This window comes from Rutidosis leptorrhynchoides, chromosome 5 (genome assembly GCF_046630445.1).
Source record: "Rutidosis leptorrhynchoides isolate AG116_Rl617_1_P2 chromosome 5, CSIRO_AGI_Rlap_v1, whole genome shotgun sequence".
Classification (NCBI taxonomy): Eukaryota; Viridiplantae; Streptophyta; class Magnoliopsida; order Asterales; family Asteraceae; genus Rutidosis; species Rutidosis leptorrhynchoides.
Genome location: NC_092337.1, coordinates 396,384,396 through 396,411,559, shown reverse-complemented (window position 1 = coordinate 396,411,559; position 27,164 = coordinate 396,384,396).

Sequence of the window (27,164 nt, the reverse complement as noted above, 5' to 3'; positions counted from 1 at the left end):
AGAAAAAAATGGGTTTGATCGTGGTGATGATGTAACCGTACCTCTTTCGAGCTCTGCCGACTTGAATCTGTATGTAGATATCAACGAAACAGTAAATGATAAAAAGAGGTTATAAGTGGTGATCTGTGATTGTAATTGAAGGTTGAGACATGGTGGTGAAGTGTGTGATTCGAGACTACTACCAGAATTTTAAGAGAGAGAGGTAGACGATGAGAGAGTGAGGGAGAATGAAGAGTGGCGGTTGTTGGTGGTTCAAGGTGGAGGTGGCTGTGGTTGTTGATGATAGTTCACGAAAAATGCAATAAAGAAAGATGGTGATGATATGTGATACCGTAGGTTTGTCGTGGTGGAAAAAGGTGGTGTGGGAGACTTACGATAATGGTGGTTATAGGTTCCTTATCAACACCGAAGAGAGAGAGAGAGATAGATGAGTGAAAGAGGAAGAAGATGTTAACGATAATATGGTGGTGTTAATCGAATAGGTTTTGGAGATAGAAATAAATATCATGATAGTGGTGATAGAATCATAACTTGGTTATTGTTGGTTTGGTCATCAAACATATATGGATAGATAATAGTTTATCATGGGTATTAATCAACTAGTTGTTTGATAAAGGTGATCATTGAACCAAAACAGAAAATAATAAATAGAGTGGTGGGGATGGAAGCTTGATGGGGTGATAATAAGAAAGAATTACAAAATTACAAATTATGATGAATGATGACTTGGTTGATCGAGCAAGTTGTAGTTTATATGTATATTGTAAATATATAATAATAATAATTAATATAATAATTAATCATATGTTAGAATTATTAGGATCTTTTCAAACAATCTACAGCACAACAACCGGCTAAAATGAGATTTAGTTATAATATAATATAATATAAATAATTTGGCATGTGAAAGTAAACATTAGTAGCCTCAGTTGTGTGCCGACACTTTTCCACGGACTGGATTTCGTGCCCCGTTGTTAATTTGTGGCGAATAAAAGTCTTCAGAAAAATCCTAAATTTTTACAGTAACTATCTATATTTATTCCAGTCATCATGGTATAAAATTCAGTCATTAACTATTAAATAAAAATTACATTAATTATTCACTCCCAATCCCAAGTAAAATATAAAAAGTTTTAAAATTTAACAAATAGCTCCTAGATACATTTTTACTAAGCCTAAAATTTATAGAACTCATTTTCGTATCACCGTTTATTTTAAAATTACATAAGTTTGAATTTAACTTGCTTAATATCAATCGGAACATTAAACGAGTATTACAATAATTTAATATTTATTTCTAATATACTTTATTTATATTTTATAGATATATTTTAAATAATAATTATTATAATATCCTATTTTTATTTTATTAATTTTTAATAACAACATATAATACTTCAAATTATATTTCGAATTATTATTTGTATATACATACACACATATCTATTTACAATTAATTGTTCGTGAATCGTCGGTAATGGTCGAAGGGTAATTGAATACATGAACATAGTTTCTAAAATTTTCGAGACTCAACATTATAGACTTTGCTTATCGTGTCGAAATCATATAAGAATCAAATTTAAATTTGGTTGAAAATTTTTGGGTCGTCACATCAACCAGTTCGAGTCCCTCGAATTCCGATATGGAGTTTCACTCGAGCTCTGACAGCAGTGTGACCGGAATGAACCAACCAATTAGCCATCATCTATTCTGGATGAATTGGGAATGGGTTCGTAGCCTACTTAATTATTGGAGACAAGAGGAAGGTGATCCCTTCCATCTACCATATTGCCCTCTTGGCGATGAACCTGAAGCACTTACCGGTGAACCAGTCCGAAATACTATTTTCTCTCTCATTTCCCGAATATCTCGCCACTAATATATTCTATCTAAAATTCTAAACCTTATTCATTCGCTCGTTCCTACCGACAATCATTCCGGAGTAATAAGTCAACGAGCTTCGCGCCCGAGTTGTAGCCTTGGAAAATATGGTGCAAAACATACCAGCTTCGGCAACATCATCGGCACCAACAGTACCATCAGTAACAGCACTCATACCATCAACAATCCATGCCTCAACATCTCATTCTGTAACTCGAGTATAATCATCGTTCTACATCAATTATCTTCGTTCTTCATGGCGATTATGTAATCTCTAATGTTTTAGAGCTTATGTATTCTAGTTCTAACGGTAAATCAAATGAGATTAATATTATATTAACTCATTAAATCTATGATTACATCTGAAGAAAATATATATGTAAGTATATTTTGATAAAGATTGTAATTAAAAATTCTTTCGTACAAACGGTTAATGGTGAAAATATTTTAACGGGTAGGTAATACCCGAGGAATATTTAGATTTCACATTAATAAGTTACACTGTACATTCTTCCAATTTGATTCAACAGTCATTTACTATCCTACTTACATCCATCGAGATACGTATCCGTTCACCGCAGAATAACCATTTTCATTCAAATTCATATTTGGATTTTGACTTATCAGAATCCAACAAGCGGCATAATGAAGAAAATATTGCACAAAAATAAAATTTGTTAGAAACAAACAAATTAACTATGAGAAATTTTGTTAAGAATCCACGCTAACAATATCCTAGCTAACTGTTCCTAGCTAACTGCTAATTTCTTATTACATTTTAATTATTGCAATTTATTTTATCGCAATTTAATTCTCGCAATTTTATTTATTGTCATTTAATTTCTGTTATTTATTTTACGCACTTTAAATATCGTCGGGACACATATACAATGTTTTGACATATCATATCGACGTCATCTATATATATTATTTGGAATAGCCATAGACACTCTATATGCAGTAATGCTCGAGTTAGCTATACAGGGTTGAGGTTGATTCTCAAATAATATATATACTTTGAGTTGTGATCGAGTCTGAGACTTGTATACAATGGGTCACGACACATATTAATTAATTCGAATATAATATATTAAACCATATATGAATTATTGAACTGCTAACTGTGGACTACTAGCATTGGACAATTAAAATGATTAAAATATTGATTATAACATATGAAACTAAACAATTCTTCAAGTTTGCCACTTGATTTCATCTTAAACCTCATTTGTATCTTGACGATTACAATTTACATTCAAACCTTTCATGATTCTTGAAAACACCTCAATCGAGAGGATGAACCAACCACAATTCATCTACGGAAGGAAAGATTTATGCATATAGTTATGCACCTTAAAAACTCTCGAAAACTGAGTAAACGTTTAACAAGTATCTGTGCTAGCTCCTCTGGCATTGTTATTACCGAAAATAACACTGCAATTTTTTTTTCAAATTAGCCAATTTTGTCACAACTCCAGCAAATCAACTTCAATTTTTCATTCGAATAAACTTTATTATAAAGATTACCCTTTCATCATCATTACCGGAGAACCATTTATATCCCATCACGTTAGCAGTAAACTTACCAACAATTTTGTTGATCTTTAACTTTCCGAAAAATCGTTATCTATTGAAACCCTATCATATACTCATCCGCATCTTGTAACGAGAACTGCCATACCAATTACCGGGAATCAACAATTAGTATTTTGAATCTCGCAGCGTTTCTACATCAACAGTTATATGTATACATGTAACTCTTAGAATTATGATCTTCCATTATGAAATTCTAAAAGGCACCCAGTCTATGAATCAATACTCTGAATTTTAAAAAAGTTGAATGAAGCAACAAAAACTGTAAACGACATTAACAATTGAAAGTGATGATAAAGAATAGTATGTTAGCAAAGCTCAGAAAAGTTAGAACTGGAAAAAGGATTGAGTAGACCATGAAGGAGGCCGTTGACAAATCACAAGGACTAAACCCGCCTTCAAAGAATTCAAATGATTCAGTGTCTGCTGAAGTCATTAACGAATACCTTGCTCCTAACTCTAAACCCTTGCGGACAATATTCTTCATCATCCTCTGATATTAGAAATTCTAAGATATCATCGTATCTTTCAATATAAATATCCTCCATATTTCTAAAGATATTTCTATAATTATTCTTATCTGAAATCATTCGCGATATCAGTGTTACATCAGAAAGGAAACTGTTTTAGTTTCTAAATTCTGAAAAATTCGAACTAAAAATATGAATGTTATGAAGAAGTGTTGGGAACTGAAGCACGAGTTAGTATAATATAATGACACTTGATCAACGTGATTATATTACAGTAAGTCATGCTGAGTTTCAAATAAAACGTGATGATTCACAGACCCTACCGTCATCAGGTGCCATATTACACGACTCTAACATTCTACCTAATCTCCAAACATATCAAGAACATATCTTCCTGATATTTCTATCTTTTCTCTTGAATTCTGGTAATTTAACTAATCAAGATCGTGCTGTTACATGGTGTTCGAGGAGACCGGGGTTCGAGTCTCGGGGGGGGGGGGGGGATTTTCGTGAATTAACTTCGTGAGCTAACCACTAACATTGCCTTTCAAAAAAAAAAAAAAAAAAAAAAAAAAAAAAAGATCGTGCTGTTACAATTTCTTTTAGAACATTAACTATGTTTATTCCGAAATTCATATCTACGAATTCTGGAACATTACTCGCTTTACTAGAGGTCGAGAAGAGAATAAAAAGGCAAAGAGCTCCAAAATATAAGAGAAAATATAAAGCCCGATAACAACACATAAATTACAAACCGTGTATATCAACGTTTATTGCAACATAAAGATACGGGAGAATTAAAAACATTATAACCCCAAGGGCGAAGTGGAAGAAAATAGATTCCTCCGGTGGTAGTTGGAAAAGGAGAATGATTGTTGCAATAGTAAGGATAAGGACAAGAATCAGAACTAGATTAAGCATTTTCGCAATCTTTTGAATTTGAGAATTGAGTATAGGAGTGGTAAAAGTAATGGGATGGAAGAAGTTAATTTATAATGAAATATCTGATAAAGAAATCAAGGCAGATCTCCGCATTTAATTAGAGAGATCCTAATCTCCATAATTTCCGAAGAATCAAATCTTATTACAAAGATTTCCACTAAATCCCTTTAACTCTGGAAATCAACCGTATCTACGTCAAAAGATATGACGAAACTTTATTTTCTCATTTCACTCTTTTGTGATAACTTCACTCGTACTCTTCACATAAACGAATTGTTATATCCATATTACTCAATGATGATAAAACTCAATTTATCAGCTCATATTCGTCAGGAAAACATTCTTATTGTTAGCCATGATGATCCCACTCAAATTTCGGGACGAAATTTCTTTAACGGGTAGGTATTGTGACGACCCAAAAATTTCCGATCAAATTTAAACTTTATCTTTATATGATTTTGACACGATAAGCAAAGTCTGTAATGGTGAGTCTCGAAAATCTTGGAACTATGTTCATACAATCAATTACCCTTTAGACTGTGCCGACGATTCACGAATAATTGTTTGTAAATAAATAAATAGATATAAATATAAATATAAGTATACATGTATATTATTAATAAAATGCACTCCAATCAATTGAAATTAATAATGTAAAAATAAAATACAGAATAAATAAGTTGCTATTAAATATATATATATATATATATATATATATATATATATATATATATATATATATATATATATATATATATATATATATATGAATTCCGAACATAAATAATAGTATATATATTGTAAGTTATAAATATTAAAATATAAGTTATTATATAATATATATTATATAATCAGTAACTAGGATAAAATTTATAAATTGTAATATATTATATTAAATTACAAGTTTGAATATAATTGTTATGTTAATAATATTAACGACACTAATATGAATATTTGTATAATTAATATTAATATTATTATATAAAATATATATATGAATAGGTAAAATTTGATATGTACAAGTAAAATTAGTATTATTAATATTACTAAATAACATATAGATATAAAATTTGATACATTTAATTTATTATATCAATATTACCAATATTATTGTTATCATTATTAATATCATATTTATTATTATAATTAATAGTGAAATTTTAATTAGTATTATGAATATTATTTTATAAATAATACAAATAGTATTATTATCATGAATAAAATTATTATTATCAGTTTTATAATTAATATCATTATTATTACATATTAATATTATAAATACAATAAAAATAATTACTATTAGTATTGCTACCATTAATAATATTATTATTATCAATTACACTAAAAATTATTATTATTATGACTTATTATTAATATTACTCTTATTATTATTATTATTAATATTGATATTATTATTATTATTATTATTAGTATTTTTGATTATTATTAATATAATTATAATTATTAATTATTAATATCATATATATACAATCGTATATATAGAATTGGAATCAGCATCTGCTTTACGTAGCAATCAACTGTAATTCATATTTGATTTGGTATCAAATCTGTTACATATCCCTGTCAAATGGTACGTGTAGTGACCCGAACTTTTCCATGATTATATATTAAATGAAAACTATATTTGCATGATTAAATGTTTCTAACATGTTAAACAATCAAAATTGTTAAGACTTGATTATTTGAAATGAGTTTTATGTAGACAATTGACCACCCAAGTTGACCGGCGATTCACGAATGTTAAAACTTGTAAAAACTATATGATGATATATATATGGATATATATATATATATATATATATATATATATATATATATATATATATATATATATATATATATATATATATATATATATATATATAGTTAACATGATATTATGATAAGTAAATATCATACTAGGTATATTAACAATGAGTAATATACATAAAATGAGACTATTGAATTAAGAAACTTGAAACGATATATATAACGATTATCGTTATAACAACGTCTTACTAAATACATATGTATCATGTTAAGATATTAATACACTATGTATAACATGATAAAATGATAGTTACATATATCATTAAGTGTATTAATAATAAACTACACGAGTAAGATGAGACTACTAACTTAAGAATTTTGAAACAATATATATATGTAACGATTATCGTTGTAATAGTATTTTACACACACACACACATATATATATATATATATATATATATATATATATATATATATATATATATATATATATATATATATATATATATATATGATATTAGGATATATTAATACACCATGTTAATATGTTAATATAACAATTTAACATCTCATTTAAGTGTAATAACAATGGATCAATTACATTTAACAAGATCGTTAACTTAAAGGTTCCGAAACAACACTTACATGTAACGACTAACGATGACTTAACGACTCAGTTAAATGTTTATACATATAGTGTATTAAGATGTATTAATACACTTTTGAGAGACTTCATGACACATATCAAAGTACTTCTACTTAACAAAAATGTTTACAATTACATTCTCGTTCATTTTCATCAACAATTCTACTCGTATGCAACCGTATTTATACTCGTACAATATACAGCTTCTAGATGTATTTACTATTAGTATATACCAATAGAAAAACATCAAAATCAGACTCCTAATCAGCTACTTTTGTTCTCTAGCATGGATGATTGATCAAGTTGGCCATTAGGGATAATAATTGCACTAAATAACAAATCACAATTTGCATATATACATACATGAAAAAACATGAATGCATATACACATAAATCATTCCATTTCAAGTTTACTTACTCCATAATTTCACTTTATAATCACCTACTCAAGAGCATTCAAACTTCCAGCAAAACAACCTTCATCTTGATCATAAACTACATCAAGAAACAATCTTCAAACACCATAGAAAGAATCATTCAAGAACACCTCAAGTTAATCATTTGATTTCATGAAGATTTCTTTCTAGTTTTTAATCCATTCCAAGAACACTTCCAAGATCAAGAAACCTTTATTTTTCTCAGTAAGTTATCATTCTAATTCAAGGTAAAGTCTATATTCAAACTTTCAATCAATTTCTATAACTATAACTATCTTAATTCGAGTGATAATCTTACTTGAACTTGTTTTCGTGTCATGATTCTACTTCAAGAACTTTCAAGCCATCCAAGAATCCTTTGAAGCTAGATCAATTTTTGTCACTTCCAGTAGGTTTACCTACTAAACTTGAGGTAGTAATGATGTTCATAACATCATTCAATTCATATATATAAAACTATCTTATTCAAAGATTTGAACATGTAATCACTAGAACATAGTTTAGTTAATTCTAAACTTGTTCGCAAACAAAGTTAATCCTTCTTATTTGGCTTTTAAAATCAACTAAACACATTTTCTATATCTATATGATATGCTAACTTAATGATTTAAAACCTGGAAACACGAAGAACACCGTAAAACCGGACAAACGCCGTCGTAGTGAAACCGGGGGCTGTTTTGGGTTAGAAAAATAAAAACTATCTTAATCTTTGAATTGGAAGTTTGTCTTCTGGAAAAATGATATTACATATGAACATGATACTATATCAAAAAATCATGGTTAAATACAAAGTGGAAGTATGTTTTTCAAAATGGTCATCAAGATGTCGATTTTTCGACGGAAATGACTACCTCTTTAAAAAATGACTCGTAACCTGTATTTCCGACTATAAACTTATACTTTTTCTGTTTAGTTTCATAAATTTCACTTCATTATGAAACCATACCAACTTGAATCACTCAAAACAGATTTAAAACGAAGAAATGACGGGTAAAACAAAATTTGATAAATTTGCTAGTTTTAGCTACGAAAATTTTGTAACAAATCTAGACTAACCATAACTTAACTAACTTATATTGTATTATACATATATTCTAACATATATTATGTAATCTTGGGATACCATAGACACGTATACAATGTTTTGACATTTCATATCGACCCATCTATATATATTATTTGGAACAACCATAGACACTCTATATGTAGTAATGCTTGAGTTAGCTATATAGGGTTGAGGTTGATTCCAAAATAATATATATACTTTGAGTTGTGATCTAGCCTGAGACTTGTATACACTGGGTCGTGGATTGATTCGAAATAATATATATTGATTTATTTCTGTACATCTAACTGTGGGCAACTAGTTGTAGATTACTAACGTTGGACCGCTAACATAATAAACTTAAATCATTAAAACGTAATAAAAAATGTTGTGAATATATTTTGATCATACTTTGATATATATGTATATATTTTTTATAGGTTCGTGAATCGATCCAAGGCCAAGTCTTAAATGTCCGATGAAGTAAAAATATGTGAAAGTGAGTTATAGTCCCACTTTTTAAATCTAATATTTTTGGGTTGAGAATACATGCAGTTTTATAAATGTTTTACAAAATAGACACAAGTACGTGAAACTACATTCTATGGTTGAATTATTAAACCGAGTATGCCCCTTTTTAGTCTGGTAATCTAAGAATTAGGGAACAGACACCCTAATTGACGCTAATCCTAAAGATAGATCTATTGGGCTCAACAAGCCCCATCCAAAGTACCGGATGCTTTAGTACTTCAAATTTTTCATGTCCGAAGGGAGTCCCGGAATGATAGGGGATATTCTATATGCATCTTGTTAAGGTCGGTTACCAGGTGTTCACCATATGCATGATTTTTATCTCTATGCAGTTTGCGAAATGCCTGATATGAGATGTGTATTTATGAGAAATGAAATCTTGTGGTCTATTATTACAATTTGATAAATATATAGGTTAAACCTATAACTCACCAACATTTTTTGTTGATGTTTTAAGCATGTTTATTCTCAAGTGATTGTTAAGAGCTTCCGCTGTCGCATACTAAATTAAGGACAAGATTTGGAGTCCATGCTTGTATAATATTGTTTAAAAACTGCATTCGAAGGCATATATTGATGTGTAATATTATTGTAAACCATTATGTAATGGTCATGGGAAAACGCTATATTTTAGATTATCATTATTTGATAATCGTCGTAATATTTCAAAAGTTATGGTTTGTTAAAAATTGAATGCAGCCTTTGAAAAACGTCTCATATAGAGGTCAAAATCTCGCAACGAAATCATTTAATATGGAACATTTATAATCAATATGAACAGGACATTTCAGTTGGTATCCGAGCGTTAGTCTTAGAGAACCAGAAATTTGCATTAGTGTGTCTAACCGAATTTGTTAGGATGTATTAGTGAGTCTGGACTTCGACCGTGTTTTCTTTAAAAACGATTGCTTAACATTTTTTTTGTTGGAAACTATATATTATTAACATGTAAATATTATATGATATATTAATCTCTTAACGTGTTTGATATTGTGTGATAGATGTCTACCTGTCATAACCCGTCCTTAACCCTAAGAACGAGTTAGATAACGTATGATTTCATTGCGAGGTATTGACCTCTATATGAGACATTTTTAAAAGAAAACTGCATATATTTTACATTACAAACCACAAATCTTATTTTTGATACAAGCTTTAGACAAAATAAAGATGTTTATCGTTTAGCGATAATCTTCGACTTACAAACTTTACAAATGATGATAACAACACGATTTCTAGCATATTTTACAACACAAGTTCTTGGATATGCAGTCTTATTTTTGACACAAATATGCGTACGCAAGATCCTGCTCAAATTCAACATAATGCAGCGGAAACTTCTAATTATCACCTGAGAATAAACATGTTTAAAAAGTCAACATAAAGTTGGTGAGATATAGGTTTAGTGCCGGCAGCAATATATATATAGACCACAAGATTTCATATATAAACAGTTTAATAAAAATATTCTAAGTGGTTGAGCACTTGGTAACCATACTTAACATTTAATCACGTCGCATATTCCCTTTATTATGAAATCTTACTACACCGTACCAAGTGTAGTCACGAAACGAAGTACTGTGCAACCGTTGAATACTGGTCGTCCAGTCCGGTTGGGGTTGTCAGGCCCGATAGATCTATCAACAAGATTCGCGTTTACAATACCGCTGTAAATATTAGTTACCAAGCTACAGGGAAGTATGCCAGTGGTACAACTCAACGTAGAATATATTTTTCAGTTACTTGTGTCCATAACGTAAAACATAAAATACATGTATTCTCATCCCGAAATATTTAGAGTTTAAAAGTGGGACTATATACTCACTTTCGTCTTGAAGATATGTAATTTCGACTTGGTCTCCGATTGATATCACGAACCTATCCATATATAGTTTATCAATATATTTCTATTTTAAACAATCGTCACATATATATACTTTTTATACTTTTAATAGTTTTAATAATTTCTTAGTCCGTAGTTAGCAGTCCGATGTTAGTAATTCAATTTTAATGGTTCATTTTTAGGTGTTTAATAAACCCCCAATGAAATAAATAAAAACCCCCATCGTATATGTATTGGTCGAGATTAATCTTGACCCATGGTACCGGTGTTGTCAAATGACGTGTTGCGTACATAAAGTACCGGTGTTGTCAAATGACGTGTTGCGTACAATCATGGGATCTTATGATTAATCTTCTCGTATTGTTTACGGGTGATCCTGAACCATATAAAATTAAATTATGAGTACATATATATAAAATATCATGTTATTTTAAAAAGATGTGATTTATTTAATTTTCTCCAATTATTTTCGTAGCCAAACTAGTCTTAGATATCCGATCTCGTTTTGGTCATAGTTTCTTCGTTACAACTCCGTTTTCGTTGATTCAACTTGCCACTTCCTTGGATCGAGTCCCTCTTTAAGACTATGAACTGTAAATACCTTAGTTTGTATTCGAAATCACAGGTCATAGGTCAAACTTTAGTGAAACTTATGAAGTTAATCATTTTCCATCATGTAAACAACCTTAAATGATTATTTTTCTAAAAATACTTATACTTTGAGTTAAATCGTGAAATTTTTATGTGTTATCATATTCATAGTAAAAATCATTTTTCCAGAAAATAAACCTCCAATTCAAAGTTTAAGATGGTTTTTAATTATCCAACCCAAAACAGCCCCCGGTTGCACTCTGACGTCATAAAAACAGTTTTTAAGGCGTTCTTTGAAAAACCAAGTTATACCTTGTTAAATTAGCATATTTTTAAGTTATATTACAGGTCTTGAAGTATTTTAAAAGTTAAGTTAGAAGGATCTATTTAGTTTGCGAACAAGTTTGAAATCATTCAAACTATGTTCTAGTTTATAAACTCTTATATATATAGCTATAAATATATGAATTGAAAAAGAGTTGAAGTAGAGTTTTTACCTCAAGTTTAAAATGTAAAGTTGCTGGAAAGAAGTAGTAAAATAAAAGTTGAGAGAGTTCTTGCAAGTGTGTGTGAAAATTGGAAGTAAAATTTGGAAAATGAATGTGTAAAAATGAGTTAGAAATGGTGCTTATTTATAGGCTTGAAAATTTGGTTTTTAGTGAAAATATCTAAGATAAGTTAAAATTTATTATGTCATGAATGACATATTATTCCAATAATTGAAGATTTCTATTGGTATATACCAATAGTAAATACTTCTAGAAGCTGTGTATAGTACCCTAGATATACGTATAGGATTATTGAGGAAACGGAACGAAAATTCAAATATAACTATCTTTTGTAAATATACTTATATTGTTTTATGTATAAAAGCCCTTTAAAAATGATTAAATACATTACTTATACGATATATGTATAAACATTATAAATCATCAGTATTTATGTCAAATAACGTTACGTATGGTTATTGTTTTGAAAACTTAAGTTAGTAGTTTCAAAATATACTTATGACTTTTTGTTATTAATACAAAATGAGATATTAAAACATCCTTAGATCATGTTAAATATGTATGTATAATTATCATATATTGTATAGTTCGTGATATCATCGGTCAAACTAGACGGTCAAACGTTGTGTAAAACTCTTTTCAAAAACATAAATCTTAACAATTTGGATTGCTTATCATGTTGGTAAGGTTTAATTTATATAAATATTAATCTTATAAGTATAGAACGATCGAAAAAGTGCGGGTCATTACAGTACCTACCTGTTAAATAAATTTCGTCCCGAAATTTTAAAATTGTACCTATTTTGCGTCATCGGAAAACAACTGTGGATATTTTTGTTTCATTTGATCCTCTCGTTCCCAAGTAAACTCGGGACCCCTTCGAGCATTCCAACGAACCTTAACGATCGGTATGTTGCTCTGCTTGAGCCGTTTAACTTCACGATCCATGATTTCGATTGGTTCTTCGATGAATTGTAGTTTCTCGTCGACATGGATTTCTTCAAGAGGAATGGTGAGGTCTTCCTTTGCAAGACACTTCTTAAGGTTTGATACGTGAAAGGTATTATGTACTCCGGCGAGTTGTTGCGGTAACTCGAGTCGATAAGCTACCGGTCCAATGCGTTCGATGATCTTGAACGGGCCTACATACCTTGGGTTTAGTTTACCCCTTTTTCCAAAACGTATTACACCTTTCCAAGGTGACACCTTTAACATAACCATGTCACCGATCTGAAACTCTAATGGTTTCCTTCGAACATCGGCGTAGCTCTTTTGGCGACTACGGGCTGTTTTCAATCTCTCCTTGATTTGTACTATCTTCTCAGTCGTTTCGTGTATGATCTCGGGACCAGTTAATTGTCGATCTCCTACTTCATTCCAACAAATAGGAGATCTACACTTCCTTCCGTACAATGCTTCGAATGGCGCAGCTTTAATGCTCGCATGATAACTATTATTATACGAGAATTCTGCTAATGGTAGATATTTATCCCATCCGTTTCCAAAATCGATCACACATGCCCTGAGCATGTCTTCAAGAGTCTGAATCGTTCTTTCACTCTGCCCGTCAGTTTGCGGATGATACGCGGTACTCATATCCAAACGAGTTCCTAGGGCCTCCTGTAGTGATTGCCAGAACTTTGATGTAAATCTACTATCACGATCGGATATAATGGAAATAGGTATTCCATGCCTTGAAACAACTTCCTTTATATACAATCGTAATAGTTTCTCCATTCTATCCGTTTCCTTTATAGGCAAGAAGTGTGCAGACTTGGTGAGACGATCAACAATCACCCAAATGGTGTCGTATCCCCAGGCAGTCTTTGGTAACTTCGTGATGAAATCCATGGTAATACCATCCCATTTCCATTCTGGGATTTCTGGTTGTTGAAGTAACCCTGACGGCTTCTGGTGTTCAGCTTTGACTTTGGAACAAGTTAAACATTCCCCAACATATGTTGCAACGTCTGTCTTTAAATTAGGCCACCAATAATGTGTCTTAAGATCTTGGTACATCTTTCCAACTCCAGGATGTATCGAGTATCTTGTCTTATGTGCCTCATTTAATATCAACTTCCTTAATCCACCCAACTTCGGTACCCAAATACGATTTGCAAAATATCGAATTCCATCTTCCCGCATAACGAGTTACTTCTCATACTTCTTCATTATTTCATTTCCTATATTTTCTTTAGTAAGTGCTTCTCGTTGAACTTCTTTGATTTGTGAGTTGAGATTCATGCGAATTTTTATGTTCATCGCTCGTACTCGAATTGGTTCTCGTTCCTTTCTGCTTAAAGCATCGGCCACCACGTTCGCCTTCCCGGGATGATAACGAATTTCACAATCATAGTCGTTTATTAACTCGACCCACCTACGTTGTCTCATGTTCAGCTGTTTCTGATCAAAAATATGTTGAAGGCTTTTATGATCAGTAAACACAGTGCATTTAACCCCATACAAGTAGTGTCTCCATATCTTCAATGCAAACACGACTGCTCCCAGTTCTAGATCATGCGTCGTATAATTTCGCTCGTGAGTCTTCAATTGTCGGGATGCGTATGCAATAACTTTCTTTCGTTGCATAAGAACGCAACCAAAACCTTGTCGCGAAGCGTCACAATATATTTCAAAATCATCGTTCCCTTCTGGTAACGATAAAATAGGCGCCGTAGTTAACTTCTTCTTTAGTAATTGAAATGCACTCTCCTGCTCAGAAGTCCATTCATATTTCTTCCCTTTTTGCGTTAACGCTGTCAACGGCTTAGCTATTCGAGAAAAATCTTGAATAAACCTTCTATAATAACCGGCTAAACCCAAAAATTGACGTATCTGCGTTGGTGTCTTAGGAGTCTCCCATTTTTCAATGGCTTCAGTTTTTGCTGGATCAACCTGAATTCCTTTGCTACTAACAACGTGGCCAAGAAATTGAACTTCTTTCAACCAAAAAGCACACTTAGAAAATTTAGCATATAGTTGTTCTTTTCTCAACAACTCTAATATCAACCTTAAATGCTCTTCATGCTCTTGCTCACTCTTGGAATAGATAAGAATATCATCAATGAAAACGATAACAAACTTATCTAAATACGGACTACAAACTCGATTCATGAGGTCCATGAATACAGCTGGCGCATTCGTCAATCCAAACGGCATAACCAAAAATTCGTAATGACCATAACGTGTCCGAAAAGCAGTTTTCGGTATATCTTCTTCTTTGACACGTAATTGATGATAGCCCGACCTTAAGTCAATTTTTGAGTACACACATGATCCTTGGAGTTGATCAAATAAGTCGTCAATTCTCGGTAGTGGATACCGATTCTTGATAGTTAACTTATTTAATTCACGATAATCTATACACATCCTAAAAGATCCATCTTTCTTTTTAACAAATAGAATCGGAGCTCCCCACGGTGAAGTACTTGGTCGTATGAATCCATGATCCAGTAATTCTTTTAACTGACTCTGAAGTTCTTTTAACTCGGACGGTGCAAGTCTATATGGAGCACGAGCCACTGGTGCAGCTCCTGGTACTAAATCTATTTGAAATTCTACAGATCTAAATGGAGGTAATCCCGGCAACTTTTCCGGAAAGACTTCAGGAAAATCTCTTGCCACAGGCACGTCATTGATGCTCTTCACTTTTTCCTTTGTTTCGACTTTATTAACATGTGCTAAGATAGCATAGCACCCTTTCTTCAAGCACTTTTGAGCTTTCAAATAACTAATGAGTTTTAGCTTTGAGTTACCCTTCTCTCTATAAATCATTACTGGCGTTTTATCCTTACGAGGAATGCGAATTGCCTTCTTGGCGCACACAACTTCAGCTCCTATTTTGGACATCCAGTCCATGCCGACTATTACATCAAAACTTCCTAATTCTACGGGTATCAAGTCAATTTTAAACGTTTCTCCGGCTAAATTTATTTTACAATCACGGCAAATTTTATCGGCTTTAATTAGTTTACCATTAGCTAACTCAATCATGTACTTAGCATCAAGAGGTAATGATGAACAATTCAATTTAGCGTGAAAGTCTCTACACACGTAACTTCTATCAGCACCAGTATCAAATATAATAGATGCGGATAAGTTATTAATGGTAAACGTACCCGTAACAAGCTCCGGGTCTTCACATGCCTCTTTAGCATTAATAACAAATGCTCTTCCACGTGCAGGTCCGATATTCTTCTCTGGATTCGGGCACTGGCTCTTATAGTGGCCTTGTTTTCCACACCCAAAACAAGTAATGGTAGCCAAAGCAGTTCTATTTGCGTTGGTGGCAGGAGTCTTGGCACCATTTGTATTCGTAACGAGAGCCCTACAATCTTCAGCAAGATGACCCTGTCGATTACATTTGTTGCATACCACACTACAGTAACCAAAGTGATGTTTGTGACATCGGTTGCATAAAGGACTTTGTCCTTTGTAACCAAAACCTGAACCACTACCCGCACCTTTCGAGGTTTCTTGTTTCTTAAAAGTTTGTTGTTGATTACCTCGATCATAGCTTCCATTCCACTTTCTCTTGTTACCTGATACATTCACATCAGTATTGAATGCTTTCTTATCCAAAATGACCTGATCCATTAGCTCGTTTGCCATGGTTATAGCTTCATGAATTGTCTTAGGTTTCGATGCTGTAACATTTGCCTTGACCTTTTTGGGCAAACCATCTTTGTACATTTCAATCTTCCGTTCTTCGGTTGGAACCAATTCAGGACATAGCAAAACTAATTCCATGAATCGCTGATTGTAGTTGGTGATTTCAGTACCAATAACCTTCAGACTTCGTAACTCATCTTCCAACTTCCTAACCTCGTTCCTTGGACAATATTCGTTGATTAACATTGTTTTGAATTCTTCCCACGGAGTATCATAAGCTACATCTCCTCCTACAGCCTTCACATAATTTTTCCACCACGTGAGTGCACTATCTTGTAAAGTGCACGATGCGTATTTGGTCATGTCCTTTTCAACACAACCACTGATTTTGAACACAGTTTCCATCTTTTCTATCCACCGGGTTAAACCGATCGGTCCTTCTGTTCCACTGAATGATGAGGGCTTGCAAGCTTGAAAAGTTTTGTAAGTGCACCCCACACGAGGATTTGGGTTAACTGCAGCACCTCTTGCAGCCTCGACCCATAACATTCTGTCGTTCACTCGCTGATTGATGAGTTCCTGGATTTCTTGTTCCGTCATTCGGTTCAATCGCGCCATATTCTTCTATAAGAATGAAAAGAAAATAATTATTCACATGGAATATTATAGATGTAGTGTATATTTACAGTACATTATAGCTTATTAATAATATGAACTAGGTATTATTATAAAAGCCTTTTCTTCTTATTAGCGTTTTATAATTATATCTAGGGTAGTACCTACCCGTTAATGTTCATACTTAATAGCTTAGTACCGAACCAATTACTACAATCTAAATAATACTTAACCATGGAAAATTATTGCATTTCACACTTCACTATTTTACATATGCTTATCTTACATCGAACATTAAGCAAACCACACTAATAATATTATACAAAACATTATATGATCCCATGGTTTAATACGGCAGCGCATCGTTTGGTCTATTTTCTAGGACGTTTAGGTTCAAAGAATCGCTTAACGCTTATCCTGGCTGTCTGCCTATATTTTGGCTGTGGGGCTGAAGAACTGGATGCCGGGATAGAACGAATAGGAATAGCGGGAATAGGGGTGGTAGTGTCTAGTGGAGTTGGTGCCACATCATCCTTACTAAACTCGGGATTTGAATTTTCTAATTCATTAGCCTTTCGTTTCTTTCCTAGTTCGAACTCGTCTTTTGTAATTTCCTGTATTTCTTCCTCGGGTTCACTTTCCTCCTCGAGTTCACTTTCCTCCTCGGGTTTACTTTCCGGATTTTCTATAGTTGGTTCATCCGGAATTTGTGAGTCTTCCCCAAAGATATTATTTTCGTCATCGGATAGGTTAATGACTGGAACACCATCTGAAGATTCTGATTCGGAGTCGCTGAATGTGATAATAAGTTTTGAGCCCGACATCTATCACACCACAACTAACTCGTTAGTACTACATAATATTTACATATAAATTTTAACCAACAGTGATAAGCAATGGTTTTTGAAATCAGACCCGGTCAAAGTCCAGACTTACTAATGTATCCTAACGACTTATCAGTTAGACACACTAATGCAAACCTGGTTCGCTAAGACCACCGCTCTGATACCACATGTCATAACCCGTCCTTAACCCTAAGAACGAGTTAGATAACGTATGATTTCATTGCGAGGTATTGACCTCTATATGAGACATTTTTAAAAGAAAACTGCATATATTTTACATTACAAACCACAAATCTTATTTTTGATACAAGCTTTAGACAAAATAAAGATGTTTATCGTTTAGCGATAATCTTCGACTTACAAACTTTACAAATGATGATAACAACACGATTTCTAGCATATTTTACAACACAAGTTCTTGGATATGCAGTCTTATTTTTGACACAAATATGCGTACGCAAGATCCTGCTCAAATTCAACATAATGCAGCGGAAACTTCTAATTATCACCTGAGAATAAACATGTTTAAAAAGTCAACATAAAGTTGGTGAGATATAGGTTTAGTGCCGGCAGCAATATATATATAGACCACAAGATTTCATATATAAACAGTTTAATAAAAATATTCTAAGTGGTTGAGCACTTGGTAACCATACTTAACATTTAATCACGTCGCATATTCCCTTTATTATGAAATCTTACTACACCGTACCAAGTGTAGTCACGAAACGAAGTACTGTGCAACCGTTGAATACTGGTCGTCCAGTCCGGTTGGGGTTGTCAGGCCCGATAGATCTATCAACAGGATTCGCGTTTACAATACCGCTGTAAATATTAGTTACCAAGCTACAGGGAAGTATGCCAGTGGTACAACTCAACGTAGAATATATTTTTCAGTTACTTGTGTCCATAACGTAAAACATAAAATACATGTATTCTCATCCCGAAATATTTAGAGTTTAAAAGTGGGACTATATACTCACTTTCGTCTTGAAGATATGTAATTTCGACTTGGTCTCCGATTGATATCACGAACCTATCCATATATAGTTTATCAATATATTTCTATTTTAAACAATCGTCACATATATATACTTTTTATACTTTTAATAGTTTTAATAATTTCTTAGTCCGTAGTTAGCAGTCCGATGTTAGTAATTCAATTTTAATGGTTCATTTTTAGGTGTTTAATAAACCCCCAATGAAATAAATAAAAACCCCCATCGTATATGTATTGGTCGAGATTAATCTTGACCCATGGTACCGGTGTTGTCAAATGACGTGTTGCGTACATAAAGTACCGGTGTTGTCAAATGACGTGTTGCGTACAATCATGGGATCTTATGATTAATCTTCTCGTATTGTTTACGGGTGATCCTGAACCATATAAAATTAAATTATGAGTACATATATATAAAATATCATGTTATTTTAAAAAGATGTGATTTATTTAATTTTCTCCAATTATTTTCGTAGCCAAACTAGTCTTAGATATCCGATCTCGTTTTGGTCATAGTTTCTTCGTTACAACTCCGTTTTCGTTGATTCAACTTGCCACTTCCTTGGATCGAGTCCCTCTTTAAGACTATGAACTGTAAATACCTTAGTTTGTATTCGAAATCACAGGTCATAGGTCAAACTTTAGTGAAACTTATGAAGTTAATCATTTTCCATCATGTAAACAACCTTAAATGATTATTTTTCTAAAAATACTTATACTTTGAGTTAAATCGTGAAATTTTTATGTGTTATCATATTCATAGTAAAAATCATTTTTCCAGAAAATAAACCTCCAATTCAAAGTTTAAGATGGTTTTTAATTATCCAACCCAAAACAGCCCCCGGTTGCACTCTGACGTCATAAAAACAGTTTTTAAGGTGTTCTTTGAAAAACCAAGTTATACCTTGTTAAATTAGCATATTTTTAAGTTATATTACAGGTCTTGAAGTATTTTAAAAGTTAAGTTAGAAGGATCTATTTAGTTTGCGAACAAGTTTGAAATCATTCAAACTATGTTCTAGTTTATAAACTCTTATATATATAGCTATAAATATATGAATTGAAAAAGAGTTGAAGTAGAGTTTTTACCTCAAGTTTAAAATGTAAAGTTGCTGGAAAGAAGTAGTAAAATAAAAGTTGAGAGAGTTCTTGCAAGTGTGTGTGAAAATTGGAAGTAAAATTTGGAAAATGAATGTGTAAAAATGAGTTAGAAATGGTGCTTATTTATAGGCTTGAAAATTTGGTTTTTAGTGAAAATATCTAAGATAAGTTAAAATTTATTATGTCATGAATGACATATTATTCCAATAATTGAAGATTTCTATTGGTATATACCAATAGTAAATACTTCTAGAAGCTGTGTATAGTACCCTAGATATACGTATAGGATTATTGAGGAAACGGAACGAAAATTCAAATATAACTATCTTTTGTAAATATACTTATATTGTTTTATGTATAAAAGCCCTTTAAAAATGATTAAATACATTACTTATACGATATATGTATAAACATTATAAATCATCAGTATTTATGTCAAATAACGTTACGTATGGTTATTGTTTTGAAAACTTAAGTTAGTAGTTTCAAAATATACTTATGACTTTTTGTTATTAATACAAAATGAGATATTAAAACATCCTTAGATCATGTTAAATATGTATGTATAATTATCATATATTGTATAGTTCGTGATATCATCGGTCAAACTAGACGGTCAAACGTTGTGTAAAACTCTTTTCAAAAACATAAATCTTAACAATTTGGATTGCTTATCATGTTGGTAAGGTTTAATTTATATAAATATTAATCTTATAAGTATAGAACGATCGAAAAAGTGCGGGTCATTACACTACCTCTAATACAAATCACATCGACTCACCTAATAATAATGAAGAGTCGAATATATATTGGGAAGATTCACAAATTCCCGAAGAGGAACCGGAAGAAGAGGAACTGGAAGAAGAGGAACCCGAAGAAGAAGGGGTTCCGGGGGAGGATGAAATGTCCCATTCTTATTGATTAAAAACGTTCCATATTAATTGATTTCGTTGCGAGGTTTTGACCTCTATATGAGACGTTTTTCAAAGATTGCATTCATTTTAAAACAAACCATAACCTTTATTTCATCAATAAAGGTTTAAAAAGCTTTACGTAGATTATCAAATAATGATAATCTAAAATATCCTGTTTACACACGACCATTACATAATGGTTTACAATACAAATATGTTACAACAAAATAAGTTTCTTGAATGCAGTTTTTACACAATAACATACAAGCATGGACTTCAAATCTCGTCCTTATTTAAGTATGCGACAGCGGAAGCTCTTAATAATCACCTGAGAATAAACATGCTTAAAACGTTAACAAAAATGTTGGTGAGTTATAGGTTTAACCTATATATATCAAATCGTAACAATAGACAACAAGATTTCATATTTCAATACACACCCCATACATAGAGATAAAAATCATTCATATGGTGAACACCTGGTAACCGACATTAACAAGATGCATATATAAGAATATCCCCATCATTCCGGGACACCCTTCGGATATGATATAAATTTCGAAGTACTAAAGCATCCGGTACTTTGGATGGGGTTTGTTAGGCCCAATAGATCTATCTTTAGGATTCGCGTCAATTAGGGTGTCTGTTCCCTAATTCTTAGATTACCAGACTTAATAAAAAGGGGCATATTCGATTTCGATAATTCAACCATAGAATGTAGTTTCACGTACTTGTGTCTATTTTGTAAATCATTTATAAAACCTGCACGTATTCTCATCCCAAAAATATTAGATTTTAAAAGTGGGACTATAACTCAGTTTCACAGATTTTTACTTCGTCGGGAAGTAAGACTTGGCCACTGTTTGATTCACGAACCTATAACAATATATACATATATATCAAAGTATGTTCAAAATATATTTACAACACTTTTAATATATTTTGATGTTTTAAGTTTATTAAGTCAGCTGTCCTCGTTAGTAACCTACAACTAGTTGTCCACAGTTAGATGTACAGAAATAAATCGATAAATATTATCTTGAATCAATCCACAACCCAGTGTATACGTATCTCAGTATTGATCACAACTCAAACTATATATATTTTGGAATCAACCTCAACCCTGTATAGCTAACTCCAACATTCACATATAGAGTGTCTATGGTTGTTCCGAAATATATATAGATGTGTCGACATGATAGGTCGAAACATTGTATACGTGTCTATGGTATCTCAAGATTACATAATATACAATACAAGTTGATTAAGTTATGGTTGGAATAGATTTGTTACAAATTTTCACGTAGCTAAAATGAGAAAAATTATCCAATCTTGTTTTACCCATAACTTCTTCATTTTAAATCCGTTTTGAGTGAATCAAATTGCTATGATTTCATATTGAACTCTATTTTATGAATATAAACAGAAAAAGTATAGGTTTATAGTCGGAAAAATAAGTTACAAGTCATTTTTGTAAAGGTAGTCATTTCAGTCGAAAGAACGACGTCTAGATGACCATTTTAGAAAACATACTTCCACTTTGAGTTTAACCATGATTTTTGGATATAGTTTCATGTTCATAATAAAAATCATTTTCTCAGAATAACAACTTTTAAATCAAAGTTTATCATAGTTTTTAATTACTAACCCAAAACAGCCCGCGGTGTTACTACGACGGCGTAAATTCGGTTTTACGGTGTTTTTCGTGTCTCCAGGTTTTAAATCATTAAGTTAGCATATCATATAGATATAGAACATGTGTTTAGTTGATTTTAAAAGTCAAGTTAGAAGGATTAACTTTTGTTTGCGAACAAGTTTAGAATTAACTAAACTATGTTCTAGTGATTACAAGTTTAAACCTTCGAATAAGATAGCTTTATATGTATGAATCGAATGATGTTATGAACATCATTACTACCTTAAGTTCCTTGGATAAACCTACTAGAAAAGAGAAAAATGGATCTAGCTTCAACGGATCCTTGGATGGCTCGAAGTTCTTGAAGCAGAATCATGACACGAAAACAAGTTCAAGTAAGATCATCACTTGAAATAAGATTGTTATAGTTATAGAAGTTGAACCAAAGTTTGAATATGATTATTACCTTGTATTAGAATGATAACCTACTGTAAGAAACAAAGATTTCTTGAGGTTGGATGATCACCTTACAAGATTGGAAGTGAGCTAGCAAACTTGAAAGTATTCTTGATTTTATGTAACTAGAACTTGTAGAATATATGAAGAACACTTAGAACTTGAAGAAATAACTTGAGAGAGATCAATTAGATGAAGAAAATTGAAGAATGAAAGTGTTTTTAGGTGTTTTTGGTCGTTGGTGTATGGATTAGATATAAAGGATATGTAATTTTGTTTTCATGTAAATAAGTCATGAATGATTACTCATATTTTTGTAATTTTATGAGATATTTCATGCTAGTTGCCAAATGATGGTTCCCACATGTGTTAGGTGACTCACATGGGCTGCTAAGAGCTTATCATTGGAGTGTATATACCAATAGTACACACATCTAAAAGTTGTGTATTGTACGAGTACGAATACGGGTGCATACGAGTAGAATTGTTGATGAAACTGAACGAGGATATAATTGTAAGCATTTTTGTTAAGTAGAAGTATTTTGATAAGTGTATTGAAGTCTTTCAAAAGTGTATAAATACATATTAAAACACTACATGTATATACATTTTAACTGAGTCGTTAAGTCATCGTTAGTCGTTACATGTAAGTGTTGTTTTGAAACCTTTAGGTTAACGATCTTGTTAAATGTTGTTAACCCAATGTTTATAATATCAAATGAGATTTTAAATTATTATATTATCATGATATTATCATGTATGAATATCTCTTAATATGATATATATACATTAAATGTCTTTACAACGATAATCGTTACATATATGTCTCGTTTAAAAATCATTAAGTTAGTAGTCTTGTTTTTACATATGTAGTTCATTGTTAATATACTTAATGATATGTTTACTTATCATAGTATCATGTTAACTATATATATATCCATATATATGTCATCATATAGTTTTTACAAGTTTTAACGTTCGTGAATCACCGGTCAACTTGGGTGGTCAATTGTCAATATGAAACATATTTCAATTAATCAAGTCTTAACAAGTTTGATTGCTTAACATGTTAGAAACATTTAATCATGTAAATATCAATCTCAATTAATATATATAAACATGGAAAAGTTCGGGTCACTACAGTACCTACCCGTTAAATAAATTTCGTCCCGAAATTTTAAGCTGTTGAAGGTGTTGACGAATCTTCTGGAAATAGATGCGGGTATTTCTTCTTCATCTGATCTTCATGCTCCCAGGTGAACTCGGGTCCTCTACGAGCATTCCATCGAACCTTAACAATTGGTATCTTGTTTTGCTTAAGTCTTTTAACCTCACGATCCATTATTTCGACGGGTTCTTCGATGAATTGAAGTTTTTCGTTGATTTGGATTTCATCTACAGGAATAGCGAGATCTTCTTTAGCAAAACATTTCTTCAAGTTCGAGACGTGGAAAGTGTTATGTACAGTCACGAGTTGTTGAGGTAACTCAAGTCGGTAAGCTACTGGTCCGACACGATCAATAATCTTGAATGGTCCAATATACCTTGGATTTAATTTCCCTCGTTTACCAAATCGAACAACGCCTTTCCAAGGTGCAACTTTAAGCATGACCATCTCTCCAATTTCAAATTCTATATCTTTTCTTTTAATGTCAGCGTAGCTCTTTTGTCGACTTTGGGCGGTTTTCAACCGTTGTTGAATTTGGATGATCTTCTCGGTAGTTTCTTGTATAATCTCCGGACCCGTAATCTGTCTATCCCCCACTTCATACCAACAAATCAGAGACCTGCACTTTCTACCATAAAGTGCTTCAAACGGCGTCATCTCAATGCTTGAATGGTAGCTGTTGTTGTAGGAAAATTTTGCTAACGGTAGATGTCGATCCCAACTGTATCCGAAATCAATAACACATGCTCGTAGCATGTCTTCAAGCGTTTGTATCGTCCTTTCGCTCTGCCCATCAGTTTGTGGATGATAGGAAGTACTCATGTCTAGACGAGTTCCTAATGCTTGCTGTAATGTCTGCCAGAATCTTGAAATAAATCTACCATCCCTATCGGAGATAATAGAGATTGGTATTCCATGTCTGGAGACGACTTCCTTCAAATACAGTCATGCTAACTTCTCCATCTTGTCTTCTTCTCTTATTGGCAGGAAGTGTGCTGATTTGGTGAGACGATCAACTATTACCCAAATAGTATCAAAACCACTTGCAGTCCTTGGCAATTTAGTGATGAAATCCATGGTAATGTTTTCCCATTTCCATTCCGGAATTTCGGGTTGTTGAAGTAGACCTGATGGTTTCTGATGCTCAGCTTTGACCTTAGAACACGTCAAACATTCTCCTACATATTTAGCAACATCGGCTTTCATACCCGGCCACTAAAAATGTTTCTTGAGATCCTTGTACATCTTCCCCGTTCCAGGATGTATTGAGTATCTGGTTTTATGAGCTTCTCTAAGTACCATTTCTCTCATATCTCCAAATTTTGGTACCCAAATCCTTTCAGCCCTATACCGGGTTCCGTCTTCCCAAATATTAAGATGCTTCTCCGATCCTTTGGGTATTTCATCCTTTAAATTTCCCTCTTTTAAAACTCCTTGTTGCGCCTCCTTTATTTGAGTAGTAAGGTTATTATGAATCATTATATTCATAGATTTTACTCGAATGGGTTCTCTATCCTTCCTGCTCAAGGCATCGGCTACCACATTTGCCTTCCCCGGGTGGTAACGAATCTCAAAGTCGTAATCATTCAACAATTCAATCCACCTACGCTGCCTCATATTCAGTTGTTTCTGATTAAATATGTGTTGAAGACTTTTGTGGTCGGTATATATAATACTTTTGACCCCATATAAGTAGTGCCTCCAAGTCTTTAATGCAAAAACAACCGCGCCTAATTCCAAATCATGCGTCGTATAATTTTGTTCGTGAATCTTCAATTGTCTAGACGCATAAGCAATCACCTTCGTTCGTTGCATTAATACACAACCGAGACCTTGCTTTGATGCATCACAATAAATCACAAAATCATCATTCCCTTCAGGAAATGACAATATAGGTGCCGTAGTTAGCTTTTTCTTCAATAACTGAAATGCTTTCTCTTGTTCATCATTCCATTCAAATTTCTTCCCTTTATGCGTTAATGCAGTCAAGGGTTTTGCTATTCTGGAAAAGTCTTGGATGAACCTTCTGTAGTAACCAGCTAGTCCTAAAAACTAGCGTATGTGTTTCGGAGTTTTCGGGGTTTCCCACTTTTCAACAGTTTCTATCTTTGCCGGATCCACCTTAATACCTTCTTTGATCACTATGTGACCGAGGAATTGAACTTCTTCCAACCAAAATGCACACTTTGAAAACTTAGCGTACAATTCTTCCTTCCTCAATACTTCTAACACCTTTCTCAAATGTTCACCGTGTTCTTGGTCATTCTTTGAGTAAATAAGTATGTCATCAATGAAAACAATGACAAACTTGTCAAGGTATGGTCCACACACTCGGTTCATAAGGTCCATGAACACAGCTGGTGCATTAGTTAAACCAAACGGCATGACCATAAACTCGTAATGACCGTAACGTGTTCTGAAAGCAGTCTTTGGAATATCATCTTCTTTCACCCGCATCTGATGATACCCGGAACGTAAGTCAATCTTTGAATAAACAGACGAGCCTTGTAGTTGATCAAATAAGTCGTCGATTCTCGGTAGTGGGTAGCGGTTCTTG